The sequence below is a fragment of the Arvicola amphibius genome, chromosome 3 (genome assembly GCF_903992535.2).
Source record: "Arvicola amphibius chromosome 3, mArvAmp1.2, whole genome shotgun sequence".
Lineage (NCBI taxonomy): Eukaryota > Metazoa > Chordata > Mammalia > Rodentia > Cricetidae > Arvicola > Arvicola amphibius.
In genome coordinates this window covers 123,442,664-123,458,118 of record NC_052049.1, presented here as the reverse complement: position 1 = coordinate 123,458,118, position 15,455 = coordinate 123,442,664, and the positions used below count along the sequence as shown (strand labels likewise).

Below are 15,455 nucleotides of genomic sequence, written 5' to 3'. Positions count from 1 at the left end.
CCTGAGTGGTGATGACAGGCGCCATGCTTCTCCCTCTCCAACCCTGCAGGCATCCCCATTTACCCGCGTTATTCCCGCTAAGCTGCTGCACCCCCAAATCCCACCGTGAATTGTGATTCTGTCCCTCTTTCCTTCTCAGTTGAGTCATCAATGAGAGAGCCAGCGGACAGACAGCAGCAACGGGGAGCTAGCCCGCCACCAGTCTGTTGAGGGTCATGGCCTCACTTGCACCTACTGCTCTGTTCTCTACAGACAAGGGTGACACCGGAACGACCTAAAGGATGGATGCATAGAAGACACTTGGAACAGTGGCAAACTATGTAAGTGCTGGCTTCGACGACCACTGTGTTCAGAGACTTTTATGAATTAAGATGGTGTAAGCTGTTGAACCTCATCACATCCCCAAAGCTATCTGGAGACCTAAATAGAAAGCATTCCTCCCCAGATGCGATTTAGGTAAATAGTGTAAGCTTTTTTTTAACCAGCCAATGTGACAGTACCACAGGTGGCTCCTCTGTAGCTGGGACGATCCTGAAGAGAGGACGCAGGCAGACAGACCCTGCTCTGGATGTTTTCAGACAAGCCACTATGGAGGGGGTTCAGAGGGGAAATCCTTTCAGTAGGCTGCACTATGCACAAACTGCCTACGAGAATTCCTCACAGCATAAAAACCTCCTTCTCCCAACCTGAAACTCGGCTCGGAGAGGAGGCTCAGCTGGAGAGACAAAGGAAGAGCCACACAGAACGAAAATGACTCTCAGGATGGGAAACACCAGAAACAGATGGCCAAGGAGGAGCTCAGCCTGTGATGCGGGAGGAACCCTGGGAGGCGCTGGACTTAGCATAAAAGAAAAGAAATGAGAGCTCTCGAAAACTGAAAACTGCATGGGGCTCGAGCCAGCAATCACCTGACACCAGAAGTTAGTAGGGGGCAAAATGACTGGGACAAAGGGTGTGTGACAATTGGGAGGGCGAGTTTGGAAGACGCCTTGTGGACACACCTCACTGAGGTAAACGGTTTACCTGGTCTCGGTAGACCTTAGCAAAGAGGTCTAAACGTTAAACATAAGACTGTCCCTAACAATATTTGGGGTTATATATTAATTATACAGTAGACATTATAAAACTCACCACCCCGCCATGCAAATTTAATCAAATTTCAATTTTTCCTTCTCTTTTTGAACACTCTTATGATGTCTTTCTGGTATAGAGAGGATTCTCTAACTTTCACTGCTCACAGAGCCAGAGTGGACATACCTACAGCTGGGAGCTGGGTGAGCAATCGTTCTTTCCCAGGGGGGTCTTGGCAGCTGCCATTCCTAAATGAGCACCTGGAGTGCTGGGTAGGGTAAGAGCCCTGGGGAGGATACTGCAGCCAGCCCCCTTTGCTCACACTCCTCCCAGTCTAGCTGGGCTGGCCACTCTACATACCTAACTAAGGAAGAGTTAACACTGATGACTCTATAGTTAGAAATAATAAACATAAGCTACTAGAACAATATAGCATGGTAAATATGAAACAGATAAAAGGGAAGGAAGTAAAATGGTAAAAATTTTAATTTCACTTTTAGGAAGGAAAATTTCAAATATTTACAACATTGTAGAGAATTGTGTAATGCACCTCTAGGTTCTTACCACCCAACCTCAAAACTTAACCGCTAACAACAGTCTTGTTTCTTCTGTATACCTGTCCATTCCCGGCCCCTTGTGATTATTTTGAAATATATCATAATAGTCCTGGATATCATCTTATTGGTCTGAGGGTATTTCCATATGTAGGGCTAAGGAACAAAAGGCTTCCTTATTTTTATACAATGCTTTTACTCTTAGAGAATTTCATAAAAACGTATCTTCTTGATCATTGTCTTAGTTACTTTGGTTTTGCTATGGTAAGACACAACGACAAAGGCAACTTATGGTGGGGTGAATAGTAGTAGGTAGGTAGGCATAGTTCTGAAGCTGTAATTGAGAACTTTCATTTGATACACATGCATCAGAGAGAGAGAGAGAGAGAGAGAGAGAGAGAGAGAGAGAGAGAGAGGAGAACTAGGAATGGTGTGAGCTTTTGAAATCTCAAAGCCTGCCCTTAGTGACACACCTCTCCTCTAACAAGGTTCGTACTCCTAGTACTTCCTAAATAGTTCCACCTACTAGGGACCAAGTATTCAAACATATGAATCTATGGGGGACACTCTCATTCGAACTACCACAGTTATATTTCTCTGCCTCTCTCCCCTTCGCTTCTCTTAGTGTCCTATCTATCTATCTATCTATCTATCTATCTATCTATCTATCTATCTATCTATCTATCTATCTATCTATCCTCTATCTATCTATCCTCTATCTATCCTCTATCTATTAATCTATCCTCTATCTATCTATCTATCTATCTATCTATCTATCCTCTATCTATCTATCCTCTATTAATCTATCCTCTATCTATCTATCTATCTATCTATCATCTATCTATCTATCTATCTATCTATCATCTATCTATCTTTTGAAGAGACTCATAGCAACTCTCTTAGTTATCTAGTTCTTACAATCTTTCCACTTCCTCTTCCATAATGTTCCCTGAGGCTTATGTGTGGGGTTGTATGTGTATCAACTCCACAGTTAGTTGTTCTATAACAATCTCGGCAAAAAAAAAAATCTTCTTTGATGCCAGGTGGGAACTACTCTATCTCTGGATATAAGGGTAAGTATTTAGATTGCAGTTAGAGATGACACTGGCTTAGGAAACTAGAAGTAGCAGGTTTCTTCCAGGTTATATGGCTTCATCGGTCATAGGTAGCTGACTAAATTTATAGACCCAGGCATGAGTTCCCTCTTAAGTCCAATTAGGTGACTCTTGGTTATCTCCAGGTTATAAGTGTCACTACTGCGCCTCTCAGAATATCCTGCCATCCTGGTTATTGTCAGGGTCGCTTGGTGTTACAGCTGGATAGGACTATTGATTGCTGTTCTCTGTTGGCAGCTTGCTTGCCTCCTTCTGAAACTATAAGAGCTAGTCCTCAGTGAGGAGGCTTCAAGGTCAGAACCAGATCGATTCCTCTAAACCCAGTGTCCAAAATGTATGGCGTCTTCAGTTACAGGGTCTTACTGTCTTTTTCTGGCAGACACTGCGGGAACAGGAATAGCCTACATTGTCTTGGGAGTCTCTTGGACTCCCCTGAGCAACAACTCAGTTTTCCCATACCTGCCAATGGAGTCCTTGTTAAATAGTCTTTGGGTTATTTTTTGGGAAGGACTGTCACCCCAATTGGTGTAGCCTCTGTGTGTGATTTTAAGTATTCATAAAGTAATATGCTTCCTTATGGCTTTTCAAACATTTTTAACATTATTTATCCCTCCTCCTTCCTTCTCCCTGTGTTGCTGTCCCTCCTCCCTTCCTAGGTAAGTCTGCCCCCCCCACCACTTTTCAGTTCAGCCATTAATAGCTAAGGCTCACAACCAAAAAGGCACACCACAAAAAGTCTCATCAATCCCAAGTCAATATTTTCTTAATAACATCAAACATTTCCCTTGCCTGTCTTGTGGTTTTTTTAAAGGTTTATTTTTCAACAAGGAGCTGTGCTGGTTTTGTCAACTTGATACAAGCTGTGGTCATCTGGGAAAGGGGACCTTAATTGAGAAAATGCCTTAATCAGATTGGTCTATCAGCAAGTCTGTAGGGCATTTCCTTGATTGATGATTGATGTGGGAGGGCCCAGCCTACTGTGGGGGATGCTACTCTGGGCAGGTGAACCCGGGTTATATAGAAAAGCAGGCTGAAGGAACTACTGAAAACCATATTCTCCACGGTCTCTGCTGTAGCCCTGCCTTGCGTTCCTGCCCTGGCCTCCCTTGCTGATGAACTGTTCCGCATGACGTGAGTCAACTCTTTCCTTCCCAAGTTGCCTTCAGTCATGGTCTTTATCACAGTGAGAGAATGAGAACTAGAACAGAAGCCAACCCAGGCCTACACATCATCACGTGCCTCATCACGGGCCTCATCACGGGCCTCATCACGTGCCTCATCACGGGCCTCATCACGGGCCTCATCACGTGTCTCTCATCACGTGTCTCTCATCACGTGTCTCACATCATCTACAGGGTCCTTTGCAACCTTCCTTAGCTTGTGCACAGTATTGGTAAAAACTGGTTATATGTTCCATAATCTTGGGTTGTGGTGATTGTATCTCTTCAGTAAATACAATTAATAAATATGTCCCTCTGTTTCATATATTTCCTGTAAATTTTAATTACTCTATAGACTTTAATTAGATTCAAGTTCTTTTTTTATAAGACTTATAGGTAGTGTCATAACTTCTAATAGGAGATACTTATTGTCCCTTCTTTTATGATATTAACATCCATTGGTGATTTATTAGATCCATTCATTCATCCTTTAGGTTTACAAAATGGTGAGTTTAACTTTACTATTATCAACCAGCTTCTATGAATATAAGCCTTCCTCCATCAATGGTTTGATCAGACCAAGACAGAGTTCATATATAGGGAAAAAAGGCACATTTTGTTCTTTACCAGTTTTCAGAACAATAGCTTCGTCTCTCATCATCTTTTTTTTTTTTTTTTCGAGACAGGGTTTCTCTTCATCTTCTTAAATGATTGATGAGGTGCTTGCTGTGTTTAGTAGCCTCATGGGGTCATTCGCTCATGCTGCCGGGGCTGGGTGGGAAGCAGAACCCTGACAGGTGACAGCACATTCCTGGGGAGGAGATGGAGATGCCGCCTCTTAGCACCCCAGCAAAGGTAAGGTCAGGAGGAGGGCGGAGTCATAGGAGATGGACAGTAACTAGCCCTTGAGGCTGGAACGTCTGGTCCTTGGCAAGCCACACATTTCAAAAGGCAAAATTCCTTAAGATAATGGGAGCACGCAGCCTGGCTGTTGTTTAAAAATAATATTTTCCAAACAAAACCACCTTCAAAGCACAAGACTAGCAGGAAGCAGGTGCAGTCTGGCACTTTTTAAACGAACATCTGAAGTGCAAACCTGCACCTCATAAACCTGCTGAAAGCAGAAGACAAAACCTGTTTTGGACTCACTGTGTCTGGCTCGAGTGGGTGGAGGCTGCTTTTTAGGCTTCCGTGAAGTTCTAGGCTCTTCTACCTGTTGACTGTGTGCTATTTACTGATATCATGTGTAATGGTTGTGGCAACTCTGTCGTCCTTGGGATTTAAAAGGGCTTTTAGGACTAACTAGTTTCTTACCTACTGAATGAAAAAGAGCGTAATTGCCGGGCAGTGGTGGCACACGCCTTTAATCCCAGCACTAGGGAGGCAGAGGCAGGCGGATCTCTGAGTTCGAGGCCAGCCTGGTCTACAAGAGCTAGTTCCAGACAGGCTCTAGAAACTACAGGGAAACCCTGTCTCGAAAAACAAAAACAAAACAAAACAAAAAAAACCCAGAAAAAGGAAAAAGAGCGTAATTTAGCTCACCTGTCCTCAGAGGGCCCTGGGTTCATTCTTCGCCCTTACATCAAGTGACATACCTATTTCATTGGTTCCTTTGTCTAGTTTACCTCTGACCCACTGGGAAATATAAATGCATAGGCCACTCTGAGAAATGCCAATCCACTCGCGGGTGGCAGATGAGAAGCTTGTTATGTGTCCTGTGTGTCTCTCCCTCTAGATCAGTGCTTCTCAAAACTTCTCCAGCACCAGATTCACCTGGGAGCTTGAGGTCTCAGATTGCTGATGACATCTCTGATTTAGCACAGTGGCAGGGGCAGGGGGTCTAAACCCTACATTTCTAACTCATTCCTGTCGGAAACAGGTCTACTCACACACAGACTACACCCTGATCTGAACAGGGAAGACCGATCAAGGTAAAGCGTTTACTTCTCTCTCTCTTTGGCAGGTGAAGGTAATTGGCTGACAAGCTCCCTGGGTGGAATTATCAGCAGAACCTGCTCTGGCCAGGATGGAGAAACAGGGACGATGCCAGGGATTCTGCTTGTAAGCGGGAGGGGCAGTGAGAGCTGTTTGCATCTTTCCTGTGGGAGGATGGCTGGGCAATACTACACGGACCTAAGCTCTGGTAAGACTCTACAGATTTAGGATGTGAAACAGAAGGTTTGAGATGGGTACTCATGAGGGTGAGGCAGAGACTCACTTGCACCTCGGTGCTCAAGGCGGGCTTTGGGCAATGTAGTAAGACTCCATCTTAAATCCCAAAGCAAAACTTCATGAAATGAGTGTTATGGCCAAGCTAATTATTGTCTCCATCCCATCAAATAATTATCTGTATTATAATCTTTGCTATATTTTTTATGGTAATGAAAACACTTGTGATCTTAGTACATTTCAAGTAAACAACAACACATTATCATTATTAGTAATCGTGGTACATAGTAGGTCTCTAGTGTTCATTTCTCTTACAACTAAAGGTTTTTACTGTTTGGCCAACATCTTCCCTTTCTTCTCATCTCTCAGTTCCTGGTAACCAGTATCCAGGTGTTGGTTGCCATGAACTCAATTTTTGATTTTGATTCTGCATGTAGGTGAGGTTATGTAGTGTTGTATTTCTATATCTGGTTTATTTCACTCCACACAATGTTTTCATGATTCCTTCACCATGTTGGAATGGCAGATTTCTTTATTTTTAAGGTTAAATAATATTGCTGTATGTGTGAAAAAGACATTTTCTTTATTAATTCAGTAGAGTCTGCTTTAATTTGGATCTTTTTTAGATTTATTTATTTTATGTATATAAATGAAAGCATTTATGTATGTATGTATGAATGTATGTATGTATGTATGTATGTATGTATGTGTACCACATATGTGCCTGCCTGGTGCTTGTGAAAGTCAGAAAAGGGTGGTAGATCCCTTGGAACTAGAGTTATGGGTGGTCGTGAACCGCTGTGTGGATATTGGGAATGGTACCCTGAGCCCTCTACAAGGGCAACACGGAGCCAGCTCTCCAGGTTCTGTAGTTTGGATCTTACGTGACCTCTGAAGGCCCGTGTGTTAAACGCTGGATCACCAGGAGAGTGCTACTGCCTGTCACGCAATGAGGGTAGAGCCATTAGGTTTCCGGGAAGAAGACCCTCCAAGGGGATTGTGGGTCTTGGCCCCCCTTTCTTCCCTTTAACTTATTGGCCATGAAGTGAGCAGTTTTATCAGCTGGCACCTCTACCAGAGGCCTAATGTCAATGGGTCTGCATGATCAGTAGATGACACCCCTAAGATAAGGTTTATCCAGAATAAACCTTTTCTCTTGATAGTTGATTAGCTCCGGTGTTTTGTTTTCTTTTTGTTTTTTGGGTTTTTTTTTTTTTAGATTTATTTATTGTGTATACAGTGTTCAGCCTCCTTGTATGCCTGCAGGCCAGAAGAGGGCACCAGATCTCATTACAGATGGTTGTAAGCCACCATGTGGGTGCTGGGAATTGAACTCAGGACCTTTGGAAGATCAGCCAGTGCTCTTAACCTCTGAGCCATCTCTCCAGCCCTGGTGTTTTTATACTAAAGGAAAACTGACTAACCCAAGACTTAGATTGGTTCTGTTTCTACAGTCATGGTGAACAACAATGTTTGAACATGAGACTGGGGATATCACGCTGAGATACTGATCTGATTTCTTTGGGGTCTATATCCAAAAGTAGGATTATCTAACTATACAGTACCCTTACTTTCTGTGGAACATTTACACTGTTTTCCAAATCGGTTGTACTCATGTACACAGTGTTCAGGGTGCCCTCTTCTACATGTCTTGTGACTTTTGATGAGGTTGTGTTAACAGCTGTGTGGAGATGTCTCATGGCTTTGGGTATTTTAGCGATGGCTAGCTTCACTGAACACCTCTTACATACGTATGCCCTCTACGCCTCATCTTTGGAGCAATGTCTACTTAATACCTATGCCCATTTCTTATTATTTACTTTTATTAACATTTTTATTTTAGTGTATGAATATTTTGCCTACATGTATGTCTGTGTACCACATGAATGCTTGGTGCATGGTCAAAAGAAGGTATTGGATCCTCTGGAACTAGGTTACAGATGGCTGTGAGCCTCCATGTCACTGCTGGGAACTGAACCCAGGTCCTCTGGAAGAGCAACAAGCACTCTTAACTGCAGAACCATCCCTCCAGCACCCTTCTTCATTAAATTTTTTTTTTGAGACAGGCTTTGCTTATGTAGCTCTGGCTGTCCAGGGACTGGCTCTGTAGACCACGCTGGCCTTGAACTCATAGAGTCTGTTTTCCTCTGCCTCCTGAGTGCTGGGATTAAAGGTGTGCAACACAGAGTTTGGCTCCACCTTACTTTTTGAGACAGAGTTCACTGGGAATTCACTGTCTGACCATGAGTCTCTAGGACGTCCTGTTTGCACCTCCCAGTGTTAGGATTAGAGGTGTGCACACTACAGTTGACATAACTTAATGGCTGCAAGGGATTAAATTTAGTCCTCACTCTTGTGAGTCAAACATACTATCCAGCTCCCCAGCCCCGCATGTATGTTTGGTGTCTAGGCTTTCCATTCTGTACCACGGATTTCTGTGTCTGTATTTATGTTAGTACCATACTATACCATCCTGTATTATTTGATTGCTATAAATTTGAAGCATAATAATCAGAAAAAGGATGCCTCCAACCTTTTCTCATTAATATTTCTTTGGCTATTTGAAATCATTTTGTGGTTCCAAAAGAATTTTAGATTTTTTTCTTATTCTATGAAAAATGACAATGGAATTTTGTTGATGATTATACTGAATTTGTATACATGATTTGAATAATATGGGCATTTTAAATAGGATCTCTTTGAATCCATGACCACGGGATATTTTTTTCCATTTATGTGTGTCTTCTACAATTCCTTCATCGATATTTTACTAGTTTTCAGTGTAATGAGAACTAGGCTCTTGCCATCCACACATTCTTTTACCCTGTGCATAATGTGATCCTCAAGCTTGCTGCCCTGTGGTTGCAGAATGGCTGGTTCAGCCCTAGCTTGCACATTTTCATACTAGCTCCAAATGCAAAGAATTAAATTTGTCTCTACACAAAGAGGAGCCTTGGAAAGCACATATTTCTAAACTTGTCAGCTAACATCTCCTGGTGTCTTCTTAGAGTTGGTCCCATGGCTACAAAGAAGACTAGAAAACCAGGCAGATGGGGGGTTAGGAGTTCTAGGGGAGCCTAACTAGTCATGATTCATCCGTTTGGGGTGAGCATACCATTCCCATAAACATCATCTCAGTTCTCTTAGCAAGAAAGAAGCAGGAAGGGCTGTTGCCTAGGTAATGAGGTTGTGCCACACCTGGGCTTTCCAATGGGACTGACCAATTGGTGAATGACTGGTATAATTTATGAGGCCACGCCGTAAAAACAAAATAAGACAAACCTCTTTTATTTGGAGATATAGAATTGCATGCACGGAAGATGCAGTTTTGATATCAAAAGCCTACTGCTGAATCTGGTTGTGGGGAGAATTCACTACACTCCAATACCTTTGATAGACACGATGCTCACACCCCCAGGAGAAGGCAGATAGACTGCTGCTGTACAACGAAGATCCACATCAGCTTGGCATGGAGCATGACAAAGGTTTATTTATTTGAGGATAAACTCCCAGAAAGAGGAGTGAGCTGGATTCGGTTCCAGTTCTCAGCGCATGCAGAAGACTGCGGATCCCTACACTTCCTGTGAGTTTATTTCCAAATAAATAAACCTTTGTTATACTCTGAGATTCTGGGCTATCGTAGAACTCTTTTGTACACCAACACTACGCCCCCCCCCCCTTACCACCGGATGAGGAGGTTTTATGTACAGCAGTGTAAGGTCACCCTATTGTCGCCTTGACCTATGAATTCCTTGCTCCATTAACAAGGAACTAAAATGAAGAAAATCAATCATGCGCCAGGCATTCTCCTCCACCCTCAGTCTACTGCAAAATGTTTAGCTGCAGATTTGCTCAGCAAATGGCCAGACGCATCGTGGCTTCCCTTTGGGGTGCATGGAATCTTCTGTGGACCCCTTTACTATTTGTTTACTAATACAGTGCCTTCTGTCTGTCACTACTGATCTCAAAGTGCGGGTCACACAAAACCAAATCAAATCATCCAGACGAGGCATGTGTTTAGAGACAAAATTTAAGAGAACCATTATCATCATCCCTTCCCTTCTCCTCAGCTCTCATTCCCCTCCCAGTTTTCAGTTTCCCTAAATTCCCGAAGTCAAGAGCACCCTGTGAGCCTTGCTGGAACAAAGGACACCCTGGATTTTGTTCTTGGACGGTCTAAGCAGAAAAGAACGCCACCAGCAACTCCTAGAAGCTCCAAGTGAAGTCATTTTCTTTCCAGAATTCTGCAGGGATACTGGGGAACTCAAATCGCTCTGACTGGGGAATTACCAAGAATGAGCAGGGTTGTAAATGATTCCCTGTCACCTCTAACCCTCCCCAACCCCTGACTAAGCAACTCTTAAGTAGAAACACCCACTACGCATATCGCTGAATCAACCTTTCGCTTTACACAGTGGTCAGTGAAGCTCAGATACAAAATACAGACTAATTTTGGTGGGTTTTTCTTTAACAAAATAAAATAAATCCATTTTTTAAAATCATCACACGTCCTTTCCAGAGATTAGGTAATAATTTACATTTTTCTATTTCTTTATTCATAAATGTACATGCAAATACATATAACCTTATATAAATTAGCTATCACAATTTTATGTTTTAGTGGTGTCTGCTGTTTCTCTATTGGCCTACCTTACTGTTTTACCTTGATACACATATGTATGTATGTAAGTAGCTACCAATGTCAACAAATTCTGTACCATTCTTTTTGTGTTCAAAAAACTATATAGAAATATTTCATTGTTTTCTTCAAAAAACATAATTCACACATATTGCTTTTGCTTGGAGAAACTCCCTCTCCCAAGTCAAGCAGGAAGAATCTAACTTATTATCTTTTATGAATGACTGCATCATATTCCATGATGTGAATGCCCACCAATTAGTTAAAAATTTCCCTGTTCAAACTTGTTTTATTTTTGGACTTTTGTGGGGAGTCACTGTGAAAAATGCTTGGATATATTTTATTATGTGCTGATATTTTTGCTAGGTGGATGAATTCCCAGTAGCAGTATTTCAGGCATAAAGAGTTATATATTTAAAACTTTAAAAGTTAAATAAAATTGCTTTCTAATTCCCATCCCACAACAAGGTAAGAAAGTTCTCCTTGGAAGGGAGACCCCTTAACCAACCCTGAGCTGTCGAGGACAGCTGTCGGCTCCGTGAGTCCAAAGATTTGTTTGATGATGCACCTTCCCCATGGAGCAATGCAGCTACAATAAGTCATGGAGAGGACCAATGTTGTAAAACTAGAGTAGCCACAGATGTCCTTGCAGCAAAAGAATACACGTTTGGCTTAGGAAGCACCCCGTCAACCAACTCTATGGATTGCTTCAGCAACAGCCAGGCTGTTGAGGATCCTATTTTCTCCCACCCCTCAAACTAAACCAAACCCACAGCCAATCCACAGGCTTCTGCTACTGTCCTTCCCCCCAAAAAACTGGAGGATCTTCAAGCTACCAGGGTGGGTAGAAATACAGCACATGTAATTCAATAGATTTCAGACCAATCAAGAAGAGAATTTTAGGAAGAACTAATCTCTTTCCATAAGTAGAACACCAATATGTTAAGTCCCTACTCAAAATATTGCTAGAAACTCCTTAGAAGTGGCATCTGAGCTTCCTGGATCCCCCCCCCCCCATTGTAGAGTTTGTTCACTGTGCTCCCAGAGAAGCCAGTCTCCTCTCAATAACCACAGATTCTTCTGCCATGATGACAAGGGCCAGACTTTGCTACTATCTCATTTGCACACCAGTGGCACAGTGCTCCTTGGTGCTGGGCAGTGTCCAGTTGAGTCAGGACTATGGAAGTGCCATTCACCAGCACCTCTCTTTGAAGAACCAGCCCCACTTTGAACTCAGAGCCCAGCAGTAACCTGGTGATAGTCCTACATCTCATGGGATGCTGGATCTCATTTCCTTTGGGAGATAATTTCTTCCCAGAAGGAGAAAACCAGAGTCATGGTATCTAGGTCGCAGACGGCTATATTATTGGTCAGGATGCCTCAGGCCATGGCATTAGCAGCAAGGATGGGAAGAACTAAGTCAGGATGGGCACCGTGAAGTAGAGTCCACGGCAACCCCTGCACTCGGGCTTTCAATCATGGAGGGCCCAAGGCAGGAAAAGATAAATCATAATGGAGAGAAAATGTGCTGAAAGCTAAATGAATGACATGAGAAAGGTGTGAAATAACTGAGGCAGGGGGACAGCACAGTTGGGAAGACTGGGGCGATGCCCCTGGGAACAGTGAGCAGGCCCTGCTGTAGACTGCTCACCTAGCCCAAAGGAGGCTAAAAAGGAGGCTCAGTCCTCTGTCCTTGAGACCAGTGGTGGTCTCGGGAGGCCCTGGCGAGCACTTGCTTTCAATGCAGATTCCTGGGCTATGTTGGAGGTTCTGATTAGGGAGCCAGGAAATGAACCTCCTTAAGCAGCTCAGGTACAGCCACTTGAGAAACAATGACCTAGTTTATCCCACTCCTATGGCTGATTTCTCAAATACTTAGAAAGGGTCTCTAATTTCAGAAACACCCACAGGCCTCAGTTTCCTCCAGTCCTGCCTCCTGAGCGTCCTGCTGTGGACCCACTGACATTCTCAGCTTGCTTCTTCTTCAAAAACCCTGTTATTTCTCCAGATGCCACTGACCTGAGCCCACCCCCGTGGCTTCCCTTGGACTCACCAGGGTTTATAACAACATGGACTTTTTAAGAGGTAGGGGAACAATAGCTTTAGAGTAGGCAGCTAAAAAGCTGGGAAATGCCAGTCAGAGCTCAGCTTCCAGCAATAAATGACAACTTACTAACCCACCTCTGTCTCCTTCATCGTTTCCCTTAATCCTGGTGGGGGACAGAGTCGTAAGACGTGAGGAATTGTCACTGTTAAACACCACATTTCCTCGCCTTGAAGAAGCCATCAAAATAAGGTACACAGTCAATTTAATAACAGCTTGTCAAGGAAAAAGACACACTGTCATACGGAATTTATACATCAAGTATAAGATCCGGACCGTTTCAGTAAAGGCCAAGCATGGGGGAAAGCCTCTTAGGTGCAACTCTCTCCAGCCAGCCTTCCTGTCTCACTTCGGTGGTCACCTAGCAGGCTATGAATCACGTTTCCACTTTATGTCGCAGTGGTTTTTATTAATGTGCCACCTGCTCTGGACTATACACTTCTTTGGGTCAGGGTCACAATCAGCAAACTTAAAAATCAACCTCCCAGGCTTATCTCTACCTGCCAGATTTAGTTCAACAGGTTTCCAAAAACAACCGAAAACAAGGCAAGGCCCCGGGATGGTCTTGTGAGTATGCTTTCTGCATTTGAAGAGTATCACACTAATCCATCAAACTGGAAGGACAGTTCCAACAAGCCTAAGCTATGATGGGGACAGCTGGGTGGAGGAGACACCTAGTAGTAAACATCCAAGGTCATCTTTGTGCCTAAGGAGAAACACGACTATGTATTCCCTTGCCTAATTCAGAGACATATGTTTAAAAAATTAGTGGAGGGGCTGGAGAGATGGCTCAGGGGTTAAGAGCATTGCCTGCTCTTCCAAAGGTCCTGAGTTCAATTCCCAGCAACCACATGGTGGCTCACAACCATCTGTAATGGGGGCTGGTGCCCTCTTCTGGCCTGCAGGCATATACACAGACAGAATATTGTATACATAATAAATAAATAAATATTTTTTAAAAAATTAATGGAGTTTATTTTTTATATAAAAGATTAGGGATTGTCGAAAAGTTGACTGGAAAGCATGAAATATTCCCACATATTCCTGCCTTGGCCTCTAGAGTTCCCCAATATTATCAGGTTGTATTTGTTAAATTTGGTAAAGCAATATCACTATATTATCATTAACTAAATGGGGCTTAAATCAGGACTCACTTTCTGTGCTGTCCAGTTCTAGGGGTCTTGACAATGGCATGTGTCTTCCACCACAGCATCATACAGAAGTGCAACTCTTAGCTCTAAAAATCCCCATGGCTCACCTACTCCTTCCTCCCTCCATCACCCCAAACATGCTGCAGCCCCTGAGTTTCCCTCCATCCCTATACCTTCTCCTTTTCCAGAATGTCCAACAGGTAAAATTACACAGAATTCAGTCTTCTCAAATTGGCTTCTTAGTAATATTAACTGAGGTCCCTTCATATTGTTTTGTGGTTTGATAGATCATTTCTTTTGATTACTGATCAGTACTGCATTACACGGAGGTTTACTTCCAGTTTGGGGCAGTTATGAACAAAGCTGTGTTAAATACCTGGATATAGGCTTTTATGTGGATATAGTTTTCAGATCATTTGGGTAAATATTAAGGAGTATAACTGCAAGACCCCATGGTAAAGCTATGTTTTGCTTTACAAGAAACTGCTCTACTCGCTCCCAAGTTAGCTGTAGCATTTTTTGCTCCCGTCATCGTTCTACATCTTTGCCAGCGGCGGGCGAGCAGCAGTTTCCCTGTTTTAATTAGCGTTCTCTGGTTATATACGATCCCGTTTTCTTCATAGGCTTAACCTCCATACATTGATTTGACAGTCGATTCTGATACTCCCTTTTTAATTAGACTGGTTTCTTCGCCTTTTTTTTCTTTTTTAAAGTCTTCTTTAATTTAAATGTGTATGTGTCTATGTATATGCTGTGCGTGTCTATGAGCAAATTCCACAGGTATTCAGGTGCCCTCGGAGGACAGAAGAGGGTATCAGATACAGAGTTCCAGGCAGTTGTGAGCTGCCTTATGCCTTATGTGGGTTATGGGAAATGAATTCAGGTCCTCTGGGAGAGCAGTACGTGCTCTTAACCACTGAGCCATCTCTCCAGTCCCTCCTTTACCTTCTTATGGATACAATTCTCTTACCCGCTGTTTCTCCAAGGTGCTGGCTTGTCTTTTCATCGTATCTTATTTTCTTAAGCATTGGGAAAGTGGCTACCACAACAGACAGGGTTAGGCCAACTCTGACCATCATCAGTACTTACTAGGTAGCCTGGTATGGCAGCTCATACTTTCAGGCTTGCCCTGGGTTGTGAACACCCTGGAAAGAACCCTTCATTAGCATGAAAGGGAAAACTGATTTTGCCATGGCCACTTTTGAAGTGTCTAATCATTGCTGAGCGTGTGGAGTCTTTCAGTATGTTTGGTTATTAGTGCCCTGTCTTTTTTTGACCTTTGCGTATTTGTTCAACAAATGTTAGCGTTCTTAGAGGCACCAGGGCTGGGGCTGGCCCCTTGTTTGGAAAGCAGCTACATTACCTCTCTCGCATATCATGGGCACAGTGTGTCTCAGTTAGGGTTGCTATAGCTGTGATGAAACACCATGACCCAAAGCGACCTGGGGAGGAAAGGGTTTATTCAGATTACATACCATGAGCCACAGTCCAC

At 43.2% G+C, this 15,455-nt stretch overlaps 1 protein-coding gene across 1 annotated transcript in view; it reads right to left on the bottom strand.

Moving 5' to 3' along the window:
• Nucleotides 1-15,455, bottom strand: part of Tmem266 (transmembrane protein 266) — a 117,263-nt gene that overhangs the window by 64,262 nt on the left and 37,546 nt on the right. The window lies entirely within an intron of this gene.